Source organism: Ambystoma mexicanum, chromosome 6q (assembly GCF_040938575.1).
Source record: "Ambystoma mexicanum isolate Mex_15411 chromosome 6q, UKY_AmexF1_1, whole genome shotgun sequence".
Taxonomy (NCBI): Eukaryota; Metazoa; Chordata; class Amphibia; order Caudata; family Ambystomatidae; genus Ambystoma; species Ambystoma mexicanum.
In genome coordinates, this window is record NC_090937.1 from 43,013,458 (window position 1) to 43,028,652 (window position 15,195).

The following is a 15,195-nucleotide window of genomic DNA, read 5'->3' on the forward strand; positions in this document are numbered from 1 at the left end:
TACAGGCTCTTGTTGGTTCAGAAGCACTTCGCGGTTTCAGCGCTTAGCAAACAGCACAGTTGCAGATCTCGGATATCGGTTGGGCTTCCTTTCCTCCGTGGGTCATGCACTCTGGTGCGGTTACTCAGGATCTGGTCATCCTGCTTCTTGAGGGTCCTTAGGAGCCTCCTGGAGCTTCTACAAGGATTTGTTACTGCATCAGACGTTTCACTAGACTACAGATTACTCGACCCCTGACATTTGGTTCTTACAGCAACGAAGTAGTACATCCCGTCGGGGAAAATGGTCCAGTGGAGTTAGTCTCCGGGTTAGTTGGTCTGACTAACCCAAGGGTAGAAGTCATCCCTTCCACAGCATCTCTGTCGAAATGAAAGGAGTTTCAGCACAGCAATAGGACTTCACCAGACAATTCAAAGGTCCATGAAGATGCAGCAAGCTTGGTTCACGGTTTCATCGTCTGGTGTTTCTCCCAGTGGTCGACTGCCTCTAGTCCCAACACCCTCACCTTTTAAGCAGGTTTCTTCCATTCATGCACAGCATAGGCTGTCAACACAGCAGGGTGGCTGTCCTGGGTTCATTCAGGCATTTGTAGGGGAGGACTGGTCCAGGAGACCCCTCTCGCCTGCGTTTTCTCCCCAGGTGAGGGCTATGGCTCATTGGGCGTTCCCTCGTGCCACTCGGGCCCAGGTGGTGGAGGGCTCACCCGCTGGAGACATTGCCCACACATATTGATTGCCCATACAAATTTAGCTAGGCCCAGAAACCATTTTTTGTCTGGTAAAGATGGTGTGAGCTCAGCGCACTGTAGCGCGGCCCCCACCCTTGGAGAGTCTCATCCCTGTTGCCGCAGCACCCTGGCAGATCCGCTGCGAGCACGTTCCCACGAACAAGACGGACATGATCTAGCGCAATACGCTAACATTGTAACAGTTCACCTCCCGCAGTGTACTATCACTATCAGCATGACCCGGCCAGCAGGCCTGAACAATGAGAAGAACGGTAAAATGGTCATCTGATGGCAGACAGTCTTAATATATATGTATATAGTAATGTCAAGACCACTTGCAAAGTATGCTTCTTCCACAAAATCTCTTATATTACAAACGCCTGTAGAATGTATTAAAATGAGAGAGCATGCTCCCATGATATAAGCAATGGCGAGCTCACACCATTACAGGTGGATGCTAATAATAAAGGAACGCTCCAGGGATCTGTTTGTTGCGTGTATCACTGGGCAGCCTACCTCCCATGGTTTTGCGCCATAACCAAGCTAATGCTGCTAGAGTACACGAGAAAGCGAATGCAACTATACTATGAACTCATGTAAAGGATGCGCGAGAATGCACTTATCATGTGTGTATGTCTAAGCCCCTTATGTGCCACCACCGTCACGTACAGTGGCGGGTCGTTTTCTATGTACTCCACCGACCCAACTACTACCTCATTTACTGCGAATGTATATGCATGTAACTAAAATACTGTAGCTGCTAGAATATAATGTACAAATATGGTGCTCGGACTGGGTATAATCGAGACACATCCAGCAAAGTTTAAATGCATGTTTTGAAGCGATTTTGAATAAGTATTATAGAAAGTGTTCAAATGTTTGTGATGTCTTTACCTACATTCAGCAACACACGAGGGAGATACCTTTGTGAATGCGTACAAGGCCATTTCCCCCTCCCACCCTGCGAAGGCTGCCAAGACATGAGAACAGAGGCCCGCTCTGCGCTATCCCACCTCCCCCGACCAGACTGGAGCCGCTTCAAAGATTTGTAGCCCCACTGCAGCACCCAAGGCCACGACCAGCCACCTGCATTATTTACAGCACAGCAGTAAACCTTTGTCTAAACTCACGCGCCCCCTCGTAAACCCCACAACCCACCGGACCGTCTTAGACTTATGGCCCTGTGCAATCAGGACACCCAACACTTTGACAACACACAGCGGAACATCCATAACAACTTCTAACAAGACAGAAAGACCTGTACCACCCGTCCCAGGCCCCGAAGCTTAGCCCCTCGACCTATGGCCCCGGTCAGCAGGACACGGGTAACCAGTCCTCGATGTATTACCTCCAGACCCCTCACAAGGTGCATTCCTCCTGTGTTGCATTAACCTATAAAATAACCTATTGGAAGATTTACTAAAGAGAATAACACTGTAAATGACTGAATGACTGCGGTGTGCATGGCCGAGGGCAAGTAAGTCAGGAAAGGCATTCATCTCTGCCACAGGCCGCCTTGGCACACCAACACCGCCCGGATGAACTCAAGCCGACCTGCCAGGCCCAGCCCAACCCACGAGGGTGACCAGTGACGTCCTCCAGCCAAGACCAACCACGCCGCAGCAGCACCTATAGTTAGTCGTCGCCACCCAATCCCAATGAACTTGTGCCCCCTATAGTATGTAGGTTTTGATGACGTTTTTTGTAAATATATACACCTGTCTTTGCTATTGTCAGACAGAGCGCTCTCGGAGTTTGCAGAGTTCTTTGCATGCCCTATTCTGATTGATAAACTCCCATTTACGCTCACCCGCACTCTGTCTTGGCCTTATTCCCATTTTGGGAGAGTCTTTCATTGTCTCTCATTGCGGGGAGGATCGTGCTGTTTGGGGACGCTTGCTTTCAGTGGTGACCCCGATAGCGTGATTTTTATTCCTTCCTAACTCCTTATAACCGTCCCCTTTTGGCACGAGAATCTCCGGTCGAAAAGGGATACGCACGGTGAGCCGGCTCCGGGAGGCTGCCCGCCAACGGCGACCGGTACACTAAGAAGTGCGCACTCAATAGAGAGGGGGTACGGGATCCCGGTTGAAAAATCCCCTTTGAGTACCGCTCGCCGGAGCCGGGGCGGACTGTAGAGCTGACGGCGACACTGCCTGGACGGACCCAGTTTCGGAGACTATCGGTTCAAGACGGGCACGTGAGTACTGAGTGCGAGCGATTCTAAAGGGAGCGGGGAAAGAAGTGTAAGACAGATAACGAGAAGGGGGGGGTACGCAGATCTTCTAAGGATCATCTTAAATTTTCCTTGCTTTTTCTTTGCATATGGCCATTAGGATCAAGAGGTGAATAAGAGATAAAAGTGACGGGAACCTAGCTCCGAAAGGGGGTGGAAGGCGGCGCCGCATAGTGCTATCTTGACTAGTACTGGGAATATATGAAGAAGTGGAGTATAAAATAAAAGTGTTCAGCAAAAGGGGACACAGAGTACATTAGTGACCGCTATTACTTTTTTCCTTTCTTTTCTTTAAGGGTAGGGGGAGAATAAAGAACTGTGATTAGCACAAACTTAGGGAGACAGTAAGAGAAGAAGAGTCCTACTAGAAAGGGGGGAAAACAGGTTAATATCTATATATATATACGCATCCAGATATTCAAATAAGACGAACAGGGACAGCCGGCTAGGGAGGAAAGGGAGGGCAGCTTGAATGGTGAATTGAGTGGTGCCAAGGGGTGTGTGCACCTCGTATGTGCTAGAAGACATTTTTGATGTTGTGAATGTGTAAAGCGGTTATACATGCATAATAGTTAAATGGTCATGGTAAGTGTGGTTGGATAAAACTTTTTTCCCTTTTAAGACAACGTCAATATAGTGAAGTGAGGGAGTACCTTTTTGATTTCCAGGCTGACATTGTCAAAATAAAGGATGGGTTGCTCTTGTATGTGCCCCCCAAAGAGAACAGAATAGACATTGTGTACGGCCAGTTTTGTATTGTGCAGTCAGGGAGGAGGGGAGCCCAAAGGGACCCAACATTGAAGGTGAAGTAAAATATAAAGAATAACATTGATACTACATTTACATTGTAGTTGCAAACACACTGAGACACACCAGCACTAGGAGGGCACAGAGATGGGGGCTGAAACACCCTTATCACATATTTGTAAGAATCTCCCGGGATACGTGGAATGGATTAAAAAATATCACGACCAATGGGTGACCGAGCTAAAGGGGGAGGGGTTACCTCAGATTTGGCCCGAGGGAGGGTCATTTGATAAAAGTGTTCTGGATACGGTGGCCACATGCATTTTTCTAAAATACAAAGGAAAGCAGCTGCAAAATAGGAGGGAAATATTAGATCTTTGGAGGTTATTTGAAGAGATACCACCGCCTAAAACACCAGCATTAAATCCTGATCTCCCGTCCACCACAGACAATCCACTACTAATACAAAGAGATGTCAAAGAAGGGTCAAGTGTAGCGCCACCAGTAGAGGTAATAAGTTTGTACCCGATATTAAAGAAGCCTGTGCCCGCAGAGGGGTACAGTGACCCCACTTACATACCTCCCCCGAAAGATACTACACCCCACCGGCCCACGGCACCTCCGCCATATGAAAGCACGAGGGAGCGAGCCCAGGCAGGCACACAAAGGGTAGATATAGAGAAGCTCACAGATGATTTAGAATCAACACTGTCGATAGCGAAGGATGAGCTCTCGAGGATAAAAGACATATGCGAACGAACAGCACTAGATGCAACTAGATCAGGGCGTACGTCCAGAGCACCAGGTGAAAATAGAAAGCCCGAAGAGGGGTGGAAAAAGGGCGAGATTCTGTTCAGAATTGAGGAAGAACCAACGCGAATAATAGAAGTAGGGCCCCGAGAGGGAGATGTTGTAAACGAAGAAAGGCTTGGGGGAATTAGAGAGGAATTGCTGTGTGATATAAGGGACGAGTTAGAAGAAAGCGACAGGTTGAGTATGGCGATGGGAGGGGGAAGCGAGGGGGAGGAAGGTACATGTTCAATGAGAACCCTGGATGATGAGTGGACGGGGCGACTAAGGAACAGAGTGGGAAAAATGGCATCACTGGGAACATCAGCAGCCAAAACGGGTCCGGACGCAACGACGAAAGGAAGGCTACAGCTCCCGTTGATACACAGGGGAGGAGGGAGGCCTAACTATATCCCATGGGCACAGATGGACAAAGCCAATTTATTAAAGCTATTGCCCCCGTTGTCAGGAGGGGCAAGTAAGTGGATATATGCCTTTGAGAAACATACTGCTGGGGTACCCCTAGCCATAGGAGATGTAAAAAGTCTACTCGTATCAGCAGTGGGCGATCAGGCTGAAAGGGTATGGGTTAAGGCCGGTTTCCCGGGAGTAACGCTAGACTGTGACCGCCATGATGGGGCCTCCTTTAACACAGTGCGTGCTAGGGTGTGGGATGCCTTACGCGACACATTCCCAGATACACCGGACTTACAGTCAGTGATGCAGTGTACAATGAATGACGGGGAAGAGGCTATGGATTACATTTTTCGGGTCCAAGAGATGTGGAGAGCAGAAACGGGCACGCCCTGGTATCAATCGACATCTTTATTTTATTTTATTATAAAGAGAGGGCTCCCAAAGGAAGTGCAGAAGGCGCTTGACAAGATAGCAGGTATTGAAGCAAAGGGATGGCCAGAAATTCAGAGCATAATAGTACACCATTGTAAACGAATCAAGGAGAGGGAGAAGGAGGTGGCGCAGAAAAGATTGGCAGACGAGGCGAAGTTAGTACAGTCAAAGTTAGTGAAGGTTGCAGCAGCAGTAGCCGCGCTCCCACACAGTAGGGAGGGAGATGATGAGGAGGAGGGGCTGATAGCACTCCAAGGAAGGGTGGCAACTAAATGGGCGGGAACAGCACAGCGGCAGTGGACTGAGCAGGAGCAAGGTGGAAGTCCGCAGTGGCAAGAGTGGACCCCTCGAGGGGGACGAGGTGGGTACAGGGACCGGAGAGGAGGCGGACAGGGGTACGGGGGAATGGGAGGAAATGGATGGCAGGGGCCCCCAAGGGAGTTGCTGGAACTGTGGACGATGGGGGCATTACTCCAGGGAGTGCAGAAGTAGACAAAACAATGGGTTCCAGGAGGAGGAGAATTATGGTCATCCACACCCAGGGAGCCCATATGGTCTCCCAATGGGACAGCAGCAACTAAGAAACCACGGCCAGGGTACCACGGGCCAGCAACAGGGACACCAGTATAGGACACAGAACCACCCCCAAAACAATGACAGTATGCAATACACGCCAGGTAACCCTTTCGCGACAACAGCAAACGGGGCCCCCGCGCCAGCACCTTATAGCGGCATGTCAGTGGTTTCAGGGAGTGTCTTTAATGAGGGAGGGACGATGAGATACCCCGCATAGGACAGCCCACAGAGAACACTTGCGTGTCCAGTTCTATCCACCACCTACAATGCAGCAGAGGAACCATTGGTAGGGGCGAAGATAGGAGACAAGCAGTTTATATTCATGGTTGATTCGGGAGCGGAGAAATCATGTGTCAGAGAGGGCCGATTCCCGTTATCTAACAGGAAGTTAGAGACGCAGGGGTTCTCTGGGGCTGTAATTGAAGTTCCTCACACAGAAGCTTTGGATGTAACAGTGGGGGGTAAGACTGTGAAGGCACCCTTATTGTATTACGAACATTCCCCAATAAACTTGCTAGGGAGGGATCTCCTGAGTAAACTCAACATGACCATATCATTTACCGAGAGAGGGATAGTGTGTTCTACACCCGGGATATGCCTCTTGCGTGCGATGTTGGTAGTGCAAGCCTACACAACCACACAGGAAATACGAGGGCTGCCACAAAATGAGGAAATGTTTATCAAAGGGCTGAAGACTCTGGCCCTCATAATTCCCGAGCTAAGAAGCATGGACTGGAGGATTCCGGCGGAGTTCCTCTTCCCCCCCATAGTGTGTCCCAACACAGCACCAGGATCAGTGGTATCATTAGACTTGCACGCTGTACAAGTGTCAGCAAAAAGGATCGCTGTGATTGGAGTGGACGAGGAAGGGTGTGAGTGGCGCACAGTGCTGTGCACAAACGCCAACATCGCCCTACGAGAGGTAACAGATGAGGATCTCTTTTCAGACACAGAAGGGGATGGTGAGATAGTAATGGAAATAGCGATGCCCTGTGATATTTTAATACAAGCAAGGGAGACCCCCGTCCAATTGATGACAGTGGTAGGAGCACCACCGTCATTTTTTGATGACGACATGAGGCTCGTACCAAACAACTTATGGACAACAGGCCCCCATGATGTGGGACTGTTGCACGGAGTACAACCTGTGGTAATAAAACTAAAGCCAGGAGCAATTTTACCGCGAGTTAAACAGTATCCTTTGTCTCGTGAAGCTGAAGAAGGGATAAAAGAGACAATAAATGCCCTACTAGCACAAGGGATAATAGTGCCTTCAAACTCCCCATGTAACACCTGTATTTATCCAATCAAAAAAGCAAAAGGGGGGTCTTGGAGGATGATACAGGACTTACGCCCCCCTCAATGATGTAATTCAGAAGGAGTTCCCTCTAGTCCCGAACCCTGCATCAACACTATGCAGCATCCCGAAAGAGGCATCACATTTCACAGTAGTAGACTTGAAGAACGCATTTTTCTCTATACCCCTGGCTGAAGAGAGTAGATACCTTACCGCCTTCACACTGGGGGGTAAAAGATATGAACATTGCAGATTACCACAGGGATACTGCGAGAGCCCGAGCATCTTCAACCGCGTATTACATGAAGACCTAGGAAACCTATCAGTTGAGAGCACCATTATTCAGTACGTAGACGATTTACTAGTATGCGCACAAAACGAAGAGAAATGCAGAACAAATTCCATAACATTACTGACTTTGCTGGCCAACAAGGGGTACAAAGTGGACAAGGGAAAGCTACAGTACTGTCTGACAGAGGTCCTGTACCTAGGACAGTTGATTTCAAAAGATGGGAAAAGAATAATACCAGACAGAGTAGAAGCCATAAGATCAGTAGGTGAACCCACAACAGTAAAAGACATGCAGAAATTCCTGGGAATGCGCAATTACTGCCGAGCATGGATATTAGATTATGCGGCATACACCAGGCCCCTATTACAAGCATTAAAGGTGGCCCAACAGGAGAACAGGAAGATGGAATGGACAGAAGAGATGAGCTCCTCTTTCCAAACATTAAAAGATTTGATTTCAAGCGCCCCAGTACTCGCAAACCCTGATTATGGACGCGAACTTTACCTATTCTCACACTGCAAAGAAACACTCATGACAGCAGTGCTGACACAAAAAACGTCCTTAGGACACAAGCCATTGGCTTACTATAGTGGTACTTTAGATGCCGTGATGCAGGGCCATTTCGAGTGTGAGCAATCACTCGCGGCAGCCGCGTTCGCGATTGAGAAAAGTGCCACCATAGTAATGGGTTGCCCGGTGACATTGTTTGTGGAACATTCATTATTTGCAATACTAGAGAGATCAAAAAGCACACTGACCACACAGCGGGCGACAGCCTACGAGATTATATTGTCCAGCGCCAACATCCATATAGTGAGATGCAAGACAGTGAACCCCGCCACATTCATTACAGAAGCGTGTACACTAGAGGACATGCAGAACCACGATTGTGCAACCTACACAGGAGAAAGAGGGGAGGACACAGTGGTGTGTGAGAACGCTCTAAGCGAGGGGGAAGTGTACTTTGTGGATGGGTCTGCATCAATTGACGTGGACACGGGAGAAAAACACGTTGGCATGGCAGTAGTGAGGTTAGAAGACGGTGAGTATGAAACACTGGTACAATACCGCCTCCCATCACATTACTCCGCACAGGCAGCAGAACTGATTGCGCTCATAGAAGCACTACATGCAGCAAAGGGTTGTGCAGTGACAATATACACAGACTCAGCTTACATGACAACGACAGTACATGGAGGCCTAGCAAGATGGGGGCGTAGGGGATTTAGGCGGGCAGACGGAACACCAGTACAGCATGCAGAATTGTTGAAAGAGTTAATTGAGGCCCTGCAAAACCCTACAGCAGTAGCAATAGTAAAGTGCCAAGCACATACATCCAACACAGATGTTGTGTCTTTAGGGAACGCGGCAGCGGATGCTGCCGCCAAGGAGGCTTCCTATTTTCAGAAAAATGACACAGGTGAGTACATGCTTAAGAACAAGAGAAACGAAGAGCCCCCAGAAGGATATAATATGATGCCCATACCACAAATAATAGAATTACAGGAAGGAGCCAGTGCAGAGGAAAAATTAATGTGGACAAAACGAGGATGCAGCAAGTCAGGAACAGATCTGCTGTGGCGGCAAAATAACTCGGGGAAAGTGGTAATGCCAATACAGCTATTAGAGGTTGCATTTCAACAGCTACACTTCCCTGCACATAACACCAAACAGCATATTGCAGCAGAAATACAGGAAGACTGGTTCGTGCCCTGCCTCCAGGAGCATGTGTCTCGATTGGCAATGGAATGTACAACATGCCAAATATACAATTCAGGAATGACATTACGCACTCTCCGGGGAACAATACCTAAACCCATTGGCCCATTCAAAGAACTGCTTATAGATTATGCAGATATGGGGGAAAGGTGTAATGGCGCACGGTACATGATCGTGGTTGTGTGCCCATTTTCGAGGTGGGTGGAAGCAGGACCCTGCGCACGACCCGATGCCAAGAGCGCCGCCAATTTCCTAGTAAGGGAAGTGTTCCCGCGCTGGGGAATTTGTGACGTGATTCGCTCAGACAACGGCACTCATTTTGTGAATGAGCTTTTTTAAGGAAGTCACTACATTATTGGGAATAAAACATAAATTATGTTCAATTTATCATCCTCAAAGTAATGGCGTAGTGGAAAAGATGAACGGACTGTTGAAGGGCAGGTTATCAAAACTATGCTTCTCATTAAAAAAGAATTGGATTTACTGCCTAACCCTTGCGCTATTTGAATTAAGGAATCAGCCAAGCAAAGACCACCATTTGTCCCCGCACGAGATCGTGACTGGGAGACTGATGAACACAGCACACTCGCCACTGCGCGAACACTCAGACGCTCACAGAAGTGCCGCGATATTGGGAGATGAGTTCACAGATTATTTAAAGAAATTGACAAGGGCAGCGCGCGTGATATCAAAGCAACTCTCCCCACCCTTCACTAGAGAAGAGGGAAATGTAACAGGCGCTGTCACGGAGCCAGGGCAACAGCTACAGCTAATGCCAGGCGACTGGAGCTATGTCAGAAGCTTTGTGCGTCGGTGGAATGCACCACGATTCCATGGCCCATACGAAGTAATATTTTGCACGCCCACGGCAGTAAAGGTCAAAGGGTTGAGGTACTGGGTGCACTTGACCGATGTACGGAAGGCATATAGCAACGTACAAGAGGAGGTAGATGAGGGGGCACAGACAACAGCAAACGCTGCAACTGAGCAGAATGACTGAATATGAACTTGTGTGTATGTGTTGGTACTAAACTTGAATAAATGCACAACTGATAAAGATACAAAAAAAAAAAAGGAAAGGAAAATTTTTTAACTTTTATCTTGAGTGTGTATATATATATTTAATGGAATGCCAAATTATAAGCTTGTATACACCCTTGTCTGTGAATACCCCTCCCCGTATCCCCACCCGCTTCCATTCCCCGTCACATGTATATTGGCACTGATGGTGCTAGCAAAATGTTTACATGTATGCACTCAATGCACTTTTATATCTTAAACAGGAGCTTCCATGGCATCTAACGGGCAGCCTGCAACGGATAGATTTACTAGAATTAGAGAGTGGTTAACTGAGAAATGCATATATTCGTATGAATGTGGACTATCTGCGTGCATCGTATTGTTTTTTACATTGATGTTTGGTCTGGTTACATACTGGTTCATAGCGTTCATCTCTATCGAGATGAACGAGGGGGGAGGGAACAACACAACTACTGGGACCAATACAACTGCAAGTGTCAATGCCAATACAAGGGAAGGTGATTTTTTGGTATGGGACGGAACTAAACTTTTGTGGGGCTACTATACTACGCCATCCAATGTTGTCATCTCACAAGATGGAGGGCCAAAGGGTAAAAGGCAAAATAACACACTGTCCCCACCTGAGATGTCTAATTACAATGCTCACAGCTTAAACGACCGAAACCCCTCTGCCATATCCTGGTTGTATAACACCCCCACCAGCCAACCTGCCCCCATGGCCATAGACAATCAAAGAATGAAAGCAACACATGAAATATTATATGATGACTGGGTGAAGGGGAGCGGGAAGGGGAAAGGGGGGTCTGTTTTGCCCTTCGTTCAGGAGGTTGGGAAGCGCCAAAGGAACAAGAATAACAGACGGAAGAGGGAAGCAGGGAGGAGGAAGTATGATGAGTACTATGGGCTAGGTCTAGATAAAATGGAAGACCCACGACACCCCCACCAAACAAATAAGTGGTATGCAGATATGAGTGCCACAGCTAAACAAACAACAAACGAGAGCTGTTATGTCTGCTCCCTTATTCCCCACGCATCAGGTACACCCAAAGTATTGTTACCCAAAGAGTTGCCAATCATAGATGCCCAGTGTCTCCTTCATCTTACGTTATGCAGGATTAAGAACACCTTCCAGGCACATGAAGTGACTTTTCAAATGCTACAGAACGAGAAAACGTGCTACCCAAAACCGGCAGGGGTGGTATGTCTGAAGGAACCATTTTTTGTAATTGAAGGGACACTTTTTTCTGACAACAAGTGGAAGGACGAAGAAGTAATGTGTAAAGCTGAAGCACTGAGGGGTGTGGCACCGGTGAAGTTGCAATGGATAGAAGAAACGTGCACACCCGTATGGAAGGAACACATTTCAAAACTAACCTGGGTTACGCCCATCGAAAAGCCTTTCAAGCTGCAGAGTGAAATAGACTATGAACTATGTTTCGAAGGAGAAGGGAGAACGTCCATGGGGACGAACAAGAAGTGCAACAAAACCCTCACCATCCCAGATCTAAGAAAAGGGACTGCGGCCCTTATGGACACGTACTGGGTATGTGGCAACCAGGCATACCTACACCTCCCCCCGTCGTGGAGTGGCAGCTGCTCAATGGCCACTCTGCACTCAGCTCTAATGGTGATACCAGAAAGCCACATCGATGGAAGCAAAAGGACACAGGAACGCACGCAACAGAGTGTGGCCCAACCAATTGCAGAATCACAAATGTATGTCCTGTCTTCCGGAAGCAAGGGAGAGGTGCTAACCCGTCACAGACGAGCATCAAATTACATCTCACAGGCATCATCAGAACTATTGGCTCAGATCCCAGACAAATATCGATTATTCAGCTCAGCAGAAACATTTTTTGCCTCACTCGTATCAAGTGTCCAAGCAAGGGCAAACGCAAAATGGCTCCAGATAACCCGTTGGGAATTGATTCAGCTGGCAAACGACACTGAAGAAGGATTTAACATAATAAAGGTCGAACTAAGAGCTTTGCGACTGATGACCATGCAAAACAGGCATGTCCTGGACCTGTTGACGGCGATGGACGGCGGTGTTTGCCGAAAAATAGGAAGTGCCTGCTGCACTTTCGTACCTTCTGAAGACGCAGAGAATGGCTCCCTGTCCCATGTGATCGAAGCAGTCCACAACCTAGGAGAAAAAATTAAGATGGAAGGCGGAGCAGAAGATAGTACATGGTTCGATAACATCTTCTCCTGGGTCCCCTCATGGCTTGGAACAACTGTGAAATTTTTGATGCCAGCTGTGGTGTTCCTCCTTTTGATTTTCTGCCTGTGCCAGGTGGGTCTTCGAGTCTGTGCTAACGCAGTACCAAATGGTGCAATGATGATGGTGACAATGGGCAACTCACACGGTACAATAAAAACAATGCAAGAAGCACAAATACAAACAGGGATAGATAACACACCCAGGTACCAATTGGTGCCCATGTACCACGACAAGGATATTGTAGATAAGCTGTGGCACACCACCATCAAAGAGCCCCGCATACTAGAATGGTACGAGGAAGTTTGGGTAGATTTGGAGGGAGATGATGGGTGTATATATCTCACGTGTACTCCAGATGAATACGCCAGGAGAGGTGAGAGCTTAAGGGGGGTGTGCAGAGCATGGATGCCTATCAAAGGAACTCCTGCATGGGATGAGGCGGTTATGGACGAAGCAGAATGTAGGAGGATAGAAGAGCTAAAGAATTCGTTACTTAAGTAACGAAAGGGGGGAAATGTAGGGGAGGACTGGTCCAGGAGACCCCTCTCGCCTGCGTTTTCTCCCCAGGTGAGGGCTATGGCTCATTGGGCGTTCCCTCGTGCCACCCGGGCCCAGGTGCTGGAGGGCTCACCCGCTGGAGACATTGCCCACACGTATTGATTGCCCATACAAATTTAGCTAGGCCCAGAAACCATTTTTTGTCTGGTAAAGATGGTGTGAGCTCACCGCACTGTAGCGCGGCCCCCACCCTTGGAGAGTCTCATCCCTGTTGCCGCAGCACCCTGGCAGATCCGCTGCAAGCACGTTCCCACGAACAAGACGGACATGATCTAGCGCAATACGCTAACATTGTAACAGTTCACCTCCCGCAGTGTACTATCACTATCAGCATGACCCGGCCAGCAGGCCTGAACAATGAGAAGAACGGTAAAATGGTCATCTGATGGCAGACAGTCTTAATATATATGTATATAGTAATGTCAAGACCACTTGCAAAGTATGCTTCTTCCACAAAATCTCTTATATTACAAACGCCTGTAGAATGTATTAAAATGAGAGAGCATGCTCCCATGATATAAGCAATGGCGAGCTCACACAATTACAGGTGGATGCTAATAATAAAGGAACGCTCCAGGGATCTGTTTGTTGCGTGTATCACTGGGCAGCCTACCTCCCATGGTTTTGCGCCATAACTAAGCTAATGCTGCTAGAGTACACGAGAAAGCGAATGCAACTATACTATGAACTCATGTAAAGGATGCGCGAGAATGCACTTATCGTGTGTATGTCTAAGCCCCTTATGTGCCACCACCGTCACGTACAGTGGCGGGTCGTTTTCTATGTACTCCACCGACCCAACTACTACCTCATTTACTGCGAATGTATATGCATGTAACTAAAATACTGTAGCTGCTAGAATATAATGTACAAATATGGTGCTCGGACTGGATATAATCGAGACACATCCAGCAAAGTTTAAATGCATGTTTTGAAGCGATTTTGAATAAGTATTATAGAAAGTGTTCAAATGTTTGTGATGTCTTTACCTACATTCAGCAACACACGAGGGAGATACCTTTGTGAATGCGTACAAGGCCATTTCCCCCCTCCCACCCTGCGAAGGCTGCCAAGACATGAGAACAGAGGCCCGCTCTGCGCTATCCCACCTCCCCCGACCAGACTGGAGCCGCTTCAAAGATTTGTAGCCCCACTGCAGCACCCAAGGCCGCGACCAGCCACCTGCATTATTTACAGCACAGCAGTAAACCTTTGTCTAAACTCACGCGCCCCCTCGTAAACCCCACAACCCACCGGACCGTCTTAGACTTATGGCCCTGTGCAATCAGGACACCCAACACTTTGACAACACACAGCGGAACATCCATAACAACTTCTAACAAGACAGAAAGACCTGTACCACCCGTCCCAGGCCCCGAAGCTTAGCCCCTCGACCTACGGCCCCGGTCAGCAGGACACGGGTAACCAGGCCTCGATGTATTACCTCCAGACCCCTCACAAGGTGCATTCCTCCTGTGTTGCATTAACCTATAAAATAACCTATTGGAAGATTTACTAAAGAGAATAACACTGTAAATGACTGAATGACTGCGGTGTGCATGGCCGAGGGCAAGTAAGTCAGGAAAGGCATTCATCTCTGCCACAGGCCGCCTTGGCACACCAACACCGCCCGGATGAACTCAAGCCGACCTGCCAGGCCCAGCCCAACCCACGAGGGTGACCAGTGACGTCCTCCAGCCAAGACCAACCACGCCGCAGCAGCACCTATAGTTAGTCGTCGCCACCCAATCCCAATGAACTTGTGCCCCCTATAGTATGTAGGTTTTGATGACGTTTTTTGTAAATATATACGCCTGTCTTTGCTATTGTCAGACAGAGCGCTCTCGGAGTTTGCAGAGTTCTTTGCATGCCCTATTCTGATTGATAAACTCCCATTTACGCTCACCCGCACTCTGTCTTGGCCTTATTCCCATTTTGGGAGAGTCTTTCATTGTCTCTCATTGCGGGGAGGATCGTGCTGTTTGCGGACGCTTGCTTTCACATTCCTAGAGACAAAGGACCGGGGAGTTTCGGGACCCTCCCTCATATCCTGTCCTTCCAGACAGACTGGAGCCATCAGGTCTAAAGCCCGCCCCAAAGGCGGGACAAACAAAGGGCTCGAATCTGTCTAGACACACAG

At 48.3% G+C, this 15,195-nt stretch overlaps 1 protein-coding gene across 1 annotated transcript in view; it reads right to left on the minus strand.

Moving 5' to 3' along the window:
• The window catches only part of METAP1 (methionyl aminopeptidase 1), a 673,612-nt gene that overhangs the window by 58,143 nt on the left and 600,274 nt on the right, over positions 1–15,195 (minus strand). The gene's annotated exons all lie outside the window — the stretch shown is intronic.